We start from the raw sequence: 13,630 nt of genomic DNA, 5'->3' as shown, positions 1-13,630 counted from the left end.
ACAGAGGAAACATTAATTATTTTCTGAAATATGGAGGTTGAATGAAATACATCATGGTATTTTAAGGTAAGTAGATGGAGACTACAAAACAGTATAAGGGAAATTATGCTGGTAAACTACAGCAACAGTCAGAAGCTATCTCATTATCAAGGGGTAGGTACATAACCCCTATCAATTTTGGAGGTGAACTTTACTTTGGAAACATTTTCTAGTCCTTGTACCTGCCTAATCACAGGCTATGAAGCTGTTTCAGGCATAAAGGGCTTAGTAAATCATTGTCTGCCCATATATACACATGCCAATTCTATCTAAACAGATATGAGGCACAATAAAATATGTAGAAAACTGTCTGACTCCGAGCCTATTAAGATTTGGTTTTACCCTGTGTTCTTCATTTTTCCACTGTTTGCTTTTACTTTTTCACCTTTTGGAGACACAAAGAACTGTGTATTTTGAAGGACACATTTGGTTTTAAACTACAACATTCAGCTTTATCTAGCTGAGCATGTACTGAAGTATGGCAGCAGAACAGAACAGTGAAATGCTGGGCAGCTTGTAAGGAAGATTAAAGTAATGATTTTTTTTGGGTGGCTCCTGGGTCAGATACTGACATAATACAGAATAATACTCAAATCCTTTACATTTCTTTCACTCCTATCTGCCAGATATTCAATGAAGGTCTACATCTGCTTACTGCTTAGATCTTGCGCTTTTCCCCCCCCCTTCACTGGGGGAGAAGGAAGAGTGGCTTTTTTAGCTTATCTTTTATTTAATACTAAAAGAGGCAGAAAATGTATAGTACTTGGAGACCTGATATTGCTTCTTAAGATTCATTTTTCCCCAAGTGGTCATTATTAGAGTAGATCAATTTAAGGTGTGCGAGTTTCCATACCACTGAATAGGTTAAAGTTTTATGGTGCTGCTTTTCACAGTACTTTGAAATGCAATGATCTTTGCCAGAAGCTAGCTAGAGAATTATTTACATATCCCCCTTCCTACCTCAGCTGACCATTCACATGCAAATGGGAACTTTGACAGCTCCTCCACACATTTATGAAACCCAATGATCTGTCCATTTTTCAATTCAGAATGAAAGCTATGACAATGCCTTAGAATAAAGGCCTGCCAGACTCTAGTTTCTTATTCTGCAATACTGAATATGAAAAAAAAAAGTAATCCAACTTTATTGGAATGGAAAATTTGGGGAGCACAGTGAATGCCTATTAGTCATAAAATAAGTATTGATTTCTTAGTCACCATCTGGGGGACAGTAAGTTTAAAACATATTTGAAAAGCATAACTGAAGTAAGCTCTTGGGTTTTCCTCCAAAAAATAACTCAGCCCCTCAAAACCTGCTTTTTAGAATAGGCTCAAGTCATTGCACTGTGGGCACCATGACATCAGAGTAGGAAAATGAAAAGCAGACATTTAAACTGGCCCTGCCAGTTAAACCCTGTGTTTGAAGAAACTTGACTTGTACTACTGAGCACAGTGGGTCCCAGAACAATTCACCTCTGCATTTCAGGAGGGGGTCCAAGGCCTGGCCCTGCACATGCAAGCAATTGCCTCTTAAACCCTGAGATCTGACTGGGCAGTTCAGCTCAGGACAAAACTGTGCTTTCATGGTGATTATCAAAAATCATCACTATTCTTCCCTCTCGCCAATTTTTACTTTTAAAAGAAAACTTGTCTTAAGACTTAAAGCCTTTTCTGGTGAGCTCTCAGTATCTTATAACCACAAACAAGGGCACATTTCCTTGTCTAGAAAGCTGTATTTCACCTCTCCTCATACAATTTACATACATTGATCACTTCCATATGTCTGGCATAAGGTAAAATAGTTTCTATGCATAGTAATGGGGGTGAACCTACAGTGAAACAAAATTCAGTATTTATCATATTCCTACATACTGGCAGAAAAAAAATTTAAGAGAGTGGCAGTTATGAGAAACAACCTTAAGGGGCTGTTCATGGTCTCAGCTATGGAAATTGTGTTAAAAAGCTACAAGATGCATTGCTCAGACATGTCCTCATTCCCTTTGGTAAAATGTCAATAGGCAGAATCAGGGGTCTAAACATGCAGCATTGCAGTCACAGTTATGATGTTACATTTGGTTTACACCAGAATAGCTCATAACTGCTTAGAATTTCTAATATAGAATAACAATACACATGGTACTTGACATTTGTCTCTCTGAAAACATATGAAAAAGTCTTTTGACACCAGTAAACAGGACCTTTTCATTGCCTTCAGCTGGTCTGTTTGCCAGCCTCAAGAATTGAACTTGGCTCTTCTAGCACCTGCAAAACTGTAAGAAAAACATGTAGCAAGTAAGACACCATGGTTTAACATGTTAAACTAACAACTTGTGTCTGAAGTTCAAAAGAATATCAAAATCCATGAAAACTTTTATTTTCCCCGTGTTTCTTAATTAATGGCATGAAAATGGTTAGCTTATTACAGAAAAAGAATGCTATTCAAAACTACAATTACATCATGTAGGTGGCACGAGGAAGTATAAAAGCAAAGAAAAACATTCCGTGAGATAATTCACTGAAGATTTAAATGCTGCATTTAGGTATGTGGAATATATGAAACACAAATTTTATTTTCATAGGCCAGGCTGACAAAGGGAACAGGTGCTTTCTTATTTATTTAAGGAATGAGGACGTGAATCTTTCTGAGATGCAAAATTCTACTTATGAATTTATTATAGCAGTTTATCCTCATTATTAGGTCTGAACTAGGGCTGTCAAGCAACAGTTTTCCAGTGAGCAAGTCACAAATGATAGGTAATTATAACTGACTCAACTGATTACTGAATACTTCCCCAAGTGTCTAGGAAAGGTTGCCCTCATCCTGGAGAAGGCTGGGGGATATTTGGGGTATGGAAAGTCATAAAAAAGGATGTGTTCCCAAAGAAAGAGAAAGTTTTTTCCAGAACCTCTTGGGAAGGAAACACATGCACTTGAAGGAGACAGGGAATGTTCAGCACCAGTGGCTTGGTAAGGTATGTTCAGACTGAGTAGAAAGGGCGAAATTGCCCCTTAGTTTTGTCTGATAATCGCAAGGAAAAAAAAACCAAAAAAACCCAAACAAACAAACAAAAACCCAAATAACTTTTTATTCTCTTTTAATTTTAAAATATGACTATCAGCCATGATAAAAAAAAAACCTATCTTAAACTCAGAGAAATTGGCCAGAATCTCACGCGCACGCACACACCATTGGTAGACAACACTGCAAAGACTGAACACACAGGCTCTTCTCCAGAGCCATCTATAATCACCTTTGCAGCGTGTTTAGCTTGAAACAGAGGTGGATACCCCAAAAAACATTTTGAAGAGCTCCTGTCTAAAATTGTCAGGAATATCCAAATGGAATTAAATTAGATATGCTTCCTGGATAATAGGGATGTGATTCATGTCATAGGTACACACAGCTGTGAATATTACTATTATAATCACTTTAAAGTACCTGTAAGGCCTTTCTATGTTGATCAAAAATAAGTTCTGACTCAACTTTGAATACACACATTAATGGGATTATTCTGAGAGTAGGATACAGCTCTGAATAAACATGGCAAATCTCTGACCTCCAGCAATTCCTCAGGAAATCACTTAATACCACTTTACAGGTGAAGAAGCTGACAGAGAATAGCCAAGGAATTAATAGGATTTCACATTTATGGTACTTTCTTTGATTCTCTTTACAGTACAGACTTTCTGTATATCATCAGCTGTGGTGCTGGGTTTCTGTTATTGTCTAACCTCCATTTGTAGGTGATGTAGGTGAGATTAAATAAAAACTTTCCTGATTTATGACTATTGTCCAGTAAAGAAGTGAGCCACAATTCAGGTTTAAAGAATGATGAAACATACAAATTTGTAAAAGGATGCAAGAAAAGGATGTAGAATATCCAGTAGTTTCCCATTACAGATGAGAAAAAAAATCTGAACAATTAGAATTAGAAATGTATGTAATTTTTGGTGTCAATACTACAAGCTGCAGAGAAAACCAAAATTTTAAACATATAATGTTGTTGTTAATACTTTACTTCATAAAACTCCTTTAGAATGAGCTATGAAAAGTTTCCTTCAATTTTACAAATTCCTGAATCTTTTCATTTGAGAAGAAATCTCACTTGCCAACTTGTTGCAGGTCAGCTTTTATGGCTAGAGTGGCAGGTCAGTTTTTATGGCTAGAGAACAAACAACTAGAGATACACATTTGGAACAAAAATACAGACTGAGGTTCACCACACTGATAACCCAACACCCAACACCCTGGAATACTGCTTTGCTGATGTTTGTGACCTCGCAGACAAGTGACAACTAGAGCTCTTTGCAAATGAAATCACACCTTCCTGTACAACTGAACATACACTTGATCTTGTCGGGTGGACTCTCGACACTTCTTGGAAGAGCAGCAATTCAGAATGAAGAGATTGCCTAACTCTGCAATTTGCAGGGACCTCAACATTTATGTTGTTGTCTACAAGGACATCAGAGCAAGAAGTTTTGATAGAGTCATTCATCTGCTGTAGTAGAAGTGAATACGGACATAATTTCTGTCCCTCCTATCATTCAACAGGATGGGCCTAGCAGGATGGAGATCTTGGAAAGGACCTCTTGTGGCGGAGGAGAGACAAAGTTGGCCTTCAGATACTACAGAGCAACATTAATCATTATTGATATGACCTTTGTTGTGCTTTGAGAAAAAGAGCTTCCTTAGGAGTCAGAACTATTTCAGACTACAGATTCATGCAAAAGTAATGAAGCTGCACTAGGAAATCCTTGAAAAAATTCAAAGTGATCCTAACATCCTGAAATCATCACTTCATCTTAAGGGACCTCATTCTATGCCTTGGCCACACATGGGACCTGTATCTAGCAAAGGAGAGTTATTGCCATTCCAGAGTCAGCTGGAGATGAAAGCTGTGCCCTGCATTCTCTGCAGCTCTTTTGGATACTTGGGAGCTGTATTTATCATGTGATTTCTCTAGAAAAGGCCACCAACCCATCCCCCTTAAAAGGCAGCTCTAAATCCTTTAAATTATCTCACAGAGCTTTTTTGTGTCCTTTTCTCATACAAGGCTGGAATTTCAAAAGGAGCCAAGAGGGGCCGTCAGAACCAACACAAGCTTTGCTTCATTAGAGTGAGGAGTAAAGGAGAGCTTTCTTTTTCCTCCTTCCACAAGTTAGATGAAAGCAAATAACTACTTCATTCCTCAGATTGCTCCCTGCAAGATCCAACTTTGCATGAAAACATTTATAAGAGATGAGAATTTTATTTGACTGCTTGCTTCTAAAGTTTCTGCAACATCCAGCTGGAGAGATAAGCTTGCAGCCCAATAAATGTCAAACAACTTTAAAACATTAGAAGAATGGCAAAAACTTCTGACTTTACTGTGTTTGGATATCAAACAGCAAAGGATGAAAACTAGATGTGACACAAAGTAGAGTAGTGCTCACACATTTCACAGATTGCTGTAGATATGTCTAGTTAAGGGGGATCTGTAACCTCCAAAGGGAGAAAAGAATCCCTCAAACTTTAAATCTATTCAGAATTTTTAGAAATCAATAAATTAGGTTTCATCCCACTCTCACTATTGAAATAGTTCAGGTGAAAAAATGTAGACTCGGGGTCAAGACACCTGTCCTTTGAATTGCACAAATACACACGGATTTTTATTTGCAAACCACACTATGGAATTGAATCTTGAATATGTTTTTCTCTTTAAAGCGCAGAAACATTCAGACGGTAATGGAGCTAGCCAGGGGACAGCTTATTGAAAGCTCTAAATGATTAAGCCATTAAATTAGTAAAGCTCTGTAGCCCCAGACAGTCACTTCCAGCATGTGTCACTGGATTTGGGATGAGCTTATTAAGGAGGTGAGACATGGGAAACGGGAGAAGTAAATTAGGTAATTGTTTTAAGAATGTGAAAAATGTAGCAGTACTGTTTATTTCTTTCTACACTGAAAGTTTGGTGCAAATTTAGACAGAGTCACAGTTGACCTCAAGATCACAGATACTGAGGTTGTATGTATGTTTAATCAGCTCAATTTTTACATTGATTCAAATACTCATTTAGGCAAAAACAGTTTCTTAAATTAGGAAGATTTGGATCAGAATACAGCTTAAGTTCTTCCACAGCAGTTAATCAGTACCTTCTTTTGATACATTCCCAGAGAGAAAGAAACTAAATAAATGAACAAGAAGCTTAATTCCTGTGACTGTCAATGACAAGTGATGAGCACCCTTAAAGTCTCATTCAGTCTGCCTAACCCAAGATTAGCTCTCTGGAGGTACCTCTCCTTCCCCTGAGAGTGAAAAGAGCCTGAAGTGGCTGACTGTGTCAGTCACAAAGAAAGAGAAAGACACCACAGAGAACCTCCTGTGGCGCAAGAGAAAGGTTACAAGACTCTTAAGATTTCTGATGCTCTCAACAGCTGGGGCCATCCTTTTCTCTCTTGTATATTCAGATGCTATCCCACTTGGAAAAAATAGGAAAAGTCAAGTAAAAGTACTATCCCCACAGTTATTCTCACTATTCACAGCTGTTCCTGGAAGAGAGCAGCTAACCTATAGAAGGCTGTATGTGGGAGGACCGTGAACTTGCAGACATTTCTGAAGGGAGCTTTAATCCTGCAAGGGAAGGAATTTGCTGAATCGCCCCCCAGCACAACAGCAGCAACAATTTTTACATGTAATCTTAGTTAGCAAGAGTACCATAACAGGTTACAGTACCTCCATTAAAAGTTTGACATGGAGCTCCCAGGGTCCACCCCACACATTTGCTTAAAAATAAGTGTGCAGGAGCCTGAAAATAATTTTACCCTTTTCAGTTGTCAAACAACTGGAAAATGTCACAACCACTGACACTGCTTAGAAGGATTTGTTTTCTTCTCAGTCACTTAGGCACTGCCTCAGGTGAAGATGTGATTTTGCTTCAGATTGAACTGGGGTCAACTCAGGCCCCAGCTGATGAAGAAAATGTTGAAAATACTGGAACAACTTTTTATTGCAGGTGCTTCCATTGCAGTGTTCCAGGTATGCACATGAGGGAAAAGTCTGTGGGCCAGAGGAAGTAAATAAAGAAGATTCTCTAGCAGCAGCTGCAGGCATTACAGGCCATATGCACAATCAGTGATTAAGCAAACCAAAACCATATTAAAAGGATCACAGTATAGCAATGCATTAAATTAAAACTGAAAAACACTTCCAAGAAAAAAGCATGAGTTAAAAATACAAATAATTTCAAGGTTTCTTTTCAGGTGGGAACTCCATGGAAATGCTTTCTGTGCATACAGAGTTGCCTGCAGGAGAGATTATAAAAAATAACCCATTTACATTGTAACAACCTGCTATGAGTGGGTTTCTCATTTTAAATACTGTTTTGCTAAATGTTATGGGATAAGTATAGACCTGAATAAACCCTAAGCAAATAGGTAAGTACCTCAGTCCTGATCAAAAGCTTCAAGCACAGAAGTAAATTTTAAGGCAGATTTCACATATCAGAAGATTCACTGAGCTCAGTGTAACTATGGATATTTAAATTCTCCACTAGGTCAGAGTTTTAAAGATGCTGTTACAAACAATACAAGTGCTGCACACCTTGTCTGCAGCAAAAGAGTAGAGTTTCCATGGCTGTCAATAGAGCACCTTCCATGAATAATTCAGTCATTTGCAAACCATACAGTAAAAATAATTATAGAGAACTCCAGCTTCTCAGAAAAGGGAGGCTCTGTAATTCAGAAACCACTTTTTCCACTGGAATTAAATGGGAAAGCTGGAAATGCAAAATGAGAATGCTGGGCTAGGTTTTCACCCTCCTTGTTCCAATTACACTGCCAGTCTCAGGCCCTAATTAGCTAGCTGAGAATTTCCCTATATAGGCAAGATCTGAGCTTAGGCACTTCCTTCACCAGCTTTTCCCTCCTGTCAGCCTGTGAGCTGTCAGAGCCAGGCAGGGTAGTCCTACCATTTCACTGAGAGCTCCCAGGTCTTGGGAAGACCCCAATCAACCAGTTGATAGAAAGACCAGTACACATATCTTCCCTGAAAGACTCATTATTTTGGGGCAAATATAAAAAGCTGACGTGGCTGTGGATGCATCTGGTACCTTCACTGTCCTGCAGCCTCCTGCACTGGCTGAACTGTGAGGTCTGAGAGCACTGGAGCTGTGCAGAAATTTTGTCACAAATGGTGGAAAGCAGAGATGCAAATGTCCCTGGTTTACTTTCCTTCACAGTCTTCTTCCTAAATCAGGGCTGTTCTCTCACTTTCAGGCATGTCAGAGAGGCTTTTCCCTCAGACATTACTCTTACAAGATAGTTTAAGCAAAGGCGTTTAAGCAGACACCTTGAAATCCGAGACAAACTCCAATACTGGTCCCAGCTCAAGAGAAAGCACCTTGTCAATATTCCTCTCCCCATTTCCTTCTCCCACTTTGTCCTGCTTTCCCAATATTTGCAGAGGTATTGAATTGTGAGTTATAAAGTTTGAAGGAAAGGAAAAACCACAATCAAACCCACTGGCAGGTCATCAACTACAACCAGACTGGGTGAACAAACTACAAGCCAGGTATCATATTTACATTAGTTACATACAGGTAATTCAGTGTGGTGCCATTCCTCCCTCATCACCCCACATGGGACAGATTGAAACAGACAGGAGTTTTGCCATTGCTTGCACTAGGGCCAGGATTTCATCTGGATAAAAATCCATGCTATAAAATTGTAAATCAACTGCACATCAAGGATGGAGTAGTTGTCACTATCACTGCAACTTTAAACAAGACACTTACTTTTAATATGGCTTGAATTGAAGCCAGAGAGTAATAGAGCTAAATCTGTGTGCAATGCTTTTCCACTTACTTTTTCTCAAGTAATATGTATCCAATTGAGCAACAATAACAAAGGAGAACCACACATGTACTCTTGCAAAACATACTTACGGCATTTAGTAATTTTCAATAGACAAATAAGACATGACAGATGGATTTGAGAAAGTTGGGTTGACAAGATTTACTCATGCAGAGGCAAAAATCAGGGTTACTTTATGAAAAAAATCTGGAAATCAAGGAATTGTTAATGGAAACTTTCATTGGGCTTATTTGTTTATATTTAAAGGGTACTATAGCCGGTTCCACCTCTGTTATGTGCTGTTGCCTCCCCATGCAGAGGACAGCAAAAGAAAATACAAAACAATAAATGATACAAGAAATCCATCTGGAGTTAAGGTTATATTTATTGTTTTAAACTTTGCACACTCAACTTGATCACCATCTTTCTGAGAATTCTGTGCTCAATAGGAGTTTCCTGAACAGAATCTGTGACCTGGTGACACAATATAGAGACTTAAAACCAACATCAGATTTGAAGTCAATGATACTAGAGAAACACACCAAAAAAAAAAAAAAGGCAAGAACAAAGCCCCCTACACTCTTTAAGGGAAGATTCTTTTTCTTTTGATACATCAACAATGACATTTCTTTTTACTCTACAATAAGGACACAAAGTCTTTGAAGGACACAAGAAGAGGAGCTCAGTGGTTGAAGAACTCAACTGAGCTTTCAGTTCTATGGCTGATTTTACCATATTTAGGCTATGATCCAGCATTAAGGGACTCCAATGAACTTTGGATCAGGCTTTTAATCATATTAATTCCTTTTGACTGAAATAAGGAGATGAGTATCATCTGAGCAAAACCTTTCCAATCCATGTACAAAGATGAAAGTGCTTGGAAACTTTATAAAGTACAGGGCAAAACCCAGAAGCTACTGAACAGGAGCTTCACCACAGATTTCAAGTGGACAAGGATTTCTCTACTGCTCTCCTCAAATTTCCTTTCTTTAATATGGCAGCAGAATCTGGATGACGTAAACCAAGTAACCAGCACTCTGTTTCACAATAAACAGAAAGAATCTTTTCAGATCACAGATGTGGCCTTAACATATGCACTTACACACTTTCTGTATCATTTCCCATCCAAACCATGCCCCGTATGATGCTTCTAATCTTCTGCAAGACTGGAGGATAAGAAGTTAAGAAGAAGTAAGAACAGGAGTTCACCAAAACTTCTGTCCAGCAACCCGGGAAATGGCAGAGCTAATACCAGGCCTTTGAAAGCAAGTGACCATAGGAAATCAAGGTTGGCAGGGATTTAACCCTTCATGACTCATTTTGCTAACTTTTAAAGCAAATGCCTGAGCTTTTTAACCATGTTTGACATCTAATTAGTCGAGACAAACAAGAAGTTAAAATACATCCTTGATTTCCCTTTGAAATAAAGCACCAACAATTAGCTCCAAGGTATTTGTTGAGCCAAACAACAAGCATACATCTTAAAAGAAAGCACAATGACACTCACAGAAAAGTGAAGTCATCTGGGTCATTCTTTTCACCCTGCATGTTTGGGGTTTTTTTTTTCAATATTGTAAGTTTATTTTACTCAACCACATCTCTTCATGGAGATGAGGAATGGGTAAGTAACTGAGTAGCTTCTTTTTCTACTTGCAAGCAGTTTAAATAGAGATGAATCACTTGGTATCACCTAGTCACATGGCGGTGAAGTATATCCAGAGAGATAAGTATTAGCATGTGAGCTATTCTGTCAGTGCCTAAAAGACGTATTTTCAATACCCACAGCGCTCAAGGATGTTCCTACGCAAGGTGTTAACACTGATCTGTGCGCTGAGCACTGCGCTGGAAGCAAAATTTCTCTGGAAAAGCACCAGCTGACAAGGCTTAGTCTTCCCTGACTAATAATGATATCCCCATACCTGGGGATCAAGGCAGCAGCACTCTCCTATGGACCTGGCCAAGCATTTACACCAGTACTTAACATCAAGTACGCGAGCAGCCCCATCTGATTTTTAGAGTTACACGTTTGAAGTCAAATACGTGAATCAAAGGCTACAGTGTGAATTCCTGTAAGTCTTCAGACTTCAACTTGCTTTGGATTAAGTACACATTTGCTGTCTTTACTAGATAGGAAACAGGGTTGCTCGCCATTTGAACACATTTTTGTTGCACAATGACCCACCAAGTATGAAAGAGTTTTGATGTTCAACTCAGTTTCCTGTTTTGCTCATATAGGACTGATCATATAGCAAAATTTGATATCTGATATTTTAAAAAATGAAAATGAGACTCTTTATCCCAGCAAAAGCAGAACTGGAAAACAACCAATCGGCAGAGTGACAAAATATTTTTTAAAGGGTCCATAGATACAGAACCAGCAGGGTGGAAAAAAAAAACTAAGAGAAAAAAGAGATAAGAAAAAAAGAAAACCACTATCAGTCACATTTGGCAACTCTTTGAAATTAGTTTCTGTGCATTTAGCCAATATGAGCAGGGGTAGCAGACTTGAGCCATAGATAAACTTTAAAGGTGAAAAAAAAACCCCAACAATAATTAATTAGCCATTGAACCCCTTTACAGGATATTTTTACAGCATTTATGCTTCTGTGTACTCATCTGAGTTTCAACATGACTGTAGAAGTTTGGAAGCAATTAAGAGTTTTTTAATGAGTTTTCTGACATGACATGTAGTTACTGTAGAAGCATTCTTTAGACTCCATTATTCAAAAAAGCCAATTTTGAGTTAAATACATTTTTTTTCTCATTAACAGACTCTGAACCCCTTAAACTGTTCTTTTCATTCATATATTTTCAAGTTTAAATACACACAAATATGCACATATGTGTTCTTTAACAAAACCCGGCACATGCATTTATTTCACACAAAGCATCCAAGTTTTGCAGGTGCTTAATTCTTTATTTCATCTGGAGTGTGAAATGACGCCTGCCCTGTATCAGAGAGGATCTTCCCCCTCTCATTTGCAGCACGAGAAAGATGAAAAAAGAAGGAAAACCTATTTCTACTGGCAAGAGATGTACTGACACTATGCTGTACACTGAGATTGACATCTATGACCAGGCATGCACACACATGTTCTCTTTTTCCCTCTGTAGAAGCAATGTGTCATTTTTCCTCTCTCCTTTCAGAACCGTAGCTGCAGCTCCTTCTCTCAGCCATCAATAATCTAAGAATTATGAGGAGGCAGCTCTTCAGAGAGATGTGTATGTACCTAGGTGTACAGCTCTCCGTTTAAAAAAAAATACTCTACAGCTCTTACATTTTAAACTTCTTTCCCAGTTGTACATTCTCCAGATTTAATGAATTGTTCTGAAAATGTACTTAGAGTGGAACTATGCTGATAAAGAGAAGAGCCTGTCTACTTCACTGCTCTCCTTTAATACTGGCACTATTATACAAAAGTTAATTACTGACAACTGCAGTGTGAGTGGCATTACACAATTTCAAACACAAACGTAATCTCACAGCTCTCTTTCTTCAGTTACACCTTCCCTGTGATCTCTAATGACACACATCAGACTACACCGAAAACAACCCTGGTTCAAATAAATCGCACTGCATTAAACATCCATAGGCAGCATTTTCTGGTGCCTAGCAGTCCTCTCCTCCTTTTCTGGACTGATCTGTTCTTTTCAGTTTATAGTTTCTTGGCAAACCCACCATCTACTGCTTATGTTAGGCATCTGATTGTCAGATTTGTACAAACTGAATATTCATGACTTGAAAATTAACCACTTCATGCCTAAAGTATAAAATAAAAAAAATTATATAAATCTTTATCCATTCCATGATGTTTAAAGCAGATCTGAAATTGTGGCTGTACTGCACGCTCAGCACGGGGGAGGTGAGCTGGGTGGCCAAACGCGACTCATCGTTTTGAAGAGTAAAGTCCGGTGAAATAGCACAAGACTGAAAAAATGCTCTAACAGGGATCAGCACGACCCGGAGTCCTCGTCTGCAATCGCAACTAACTCTTCTTTGTCTGGGTTTAAACTGCCTGGTACCGACAGCAGCACGGAGAGGCTTTTTAAGAAAATGTTTTCAGGAATTTCTTCTAATGTCAGTTTCCCCTTTGGAAGATAAGGAAGAGCAGTGAGGAAGGTGAGGAGGGAGGGAGCGACGGGGCAAGGAGAAAAGAGGTTCGGAGGAAAACCGAGAACGAGAGAGAACAACAGACTTACCTTTATACGATAATTTGAGCCTTGGCACATTATTCTTCACATGCTGGCAGTTGACTCTTCCTGCTAGTAATACTCCCAAGGAAAGCAAGGCAATCCCCCTGAGCCCAGCTGCCTCCCTCAGGCCCTCGAGCTGAGCTTGCCCATGGGTTCCACACTGGAGGGGCTTATTCTGCCTTTTTTTAAAATGAGTTCTCCAACAAAGTCCCTACAAAATAGCTGTGCTGTGGGAGAAATATATCATGTGCTTCTTGCTTATGTGCTCTTTCACTTCAGCGGACTGACAACCATCAATAAGCCCTGTACCTCTGCCCAGTCCATGGATGCCAGCAAGGTCATATTGTGTTGGCTAACCCCAAAACTTTGAATATCCCTAAATTCCTCAGATGCCTGATGAATTAACACAGACAATTGACAAAAGAGAGATCTTTCCCTCTGCCCACCAAAAGTCACTTCAAAACCTGTACCTGGTCTAATCTTTTCTACTTAAATTAATGAACTAATGCATATGGAAAAAAGCTCCCTTGCCCAATAGTGGTATTTCAGGCTACAAAGACATTTC

General features: G+C 38.9%; 1 protein-coding gene across 1 annotated transcript in view; it reads right to left on the bottom strand.

Moving 5' to 3' along the window:
• Window positions 1-13,170, bottom strand: part of SEMA3A (semaphorin 3A) — a 165,050-nt gene extending 151,880 nt beyond the window's left edge. The window contains exon 1 of the mRNA XM_014310026.2: window positions 13,072-13,170. The gene's annotated coding sequence lies outside the window, so the exon portion shown is untranslated. The remainder of the gene's footprint in view (window positions 1-13,071) is intronic.
• Window positions 13,171-13,630: the final 460 nt, after the last annotated feature.

Source organism: Geospiza fortis, unplaced genomic scaffold, assembly GCF_000277835.1.
Source record: "Geospiza fortis unplaced genomic scaffold, GeoFor_1.0 scaffold732, whole genome shotgun sequence".
Classification (NCBI taxonomy): Eukaryota; Metazoa; Chordata; class Aves; order Passeriformes; family Thraupidae; genus Geospiza; species Geospiza fortis.
The sequence above is the reverse complement of the archived record's forward strand: the minus strand, read 5'-3'. Positions and strand labels throughout refer to the sequence as shown.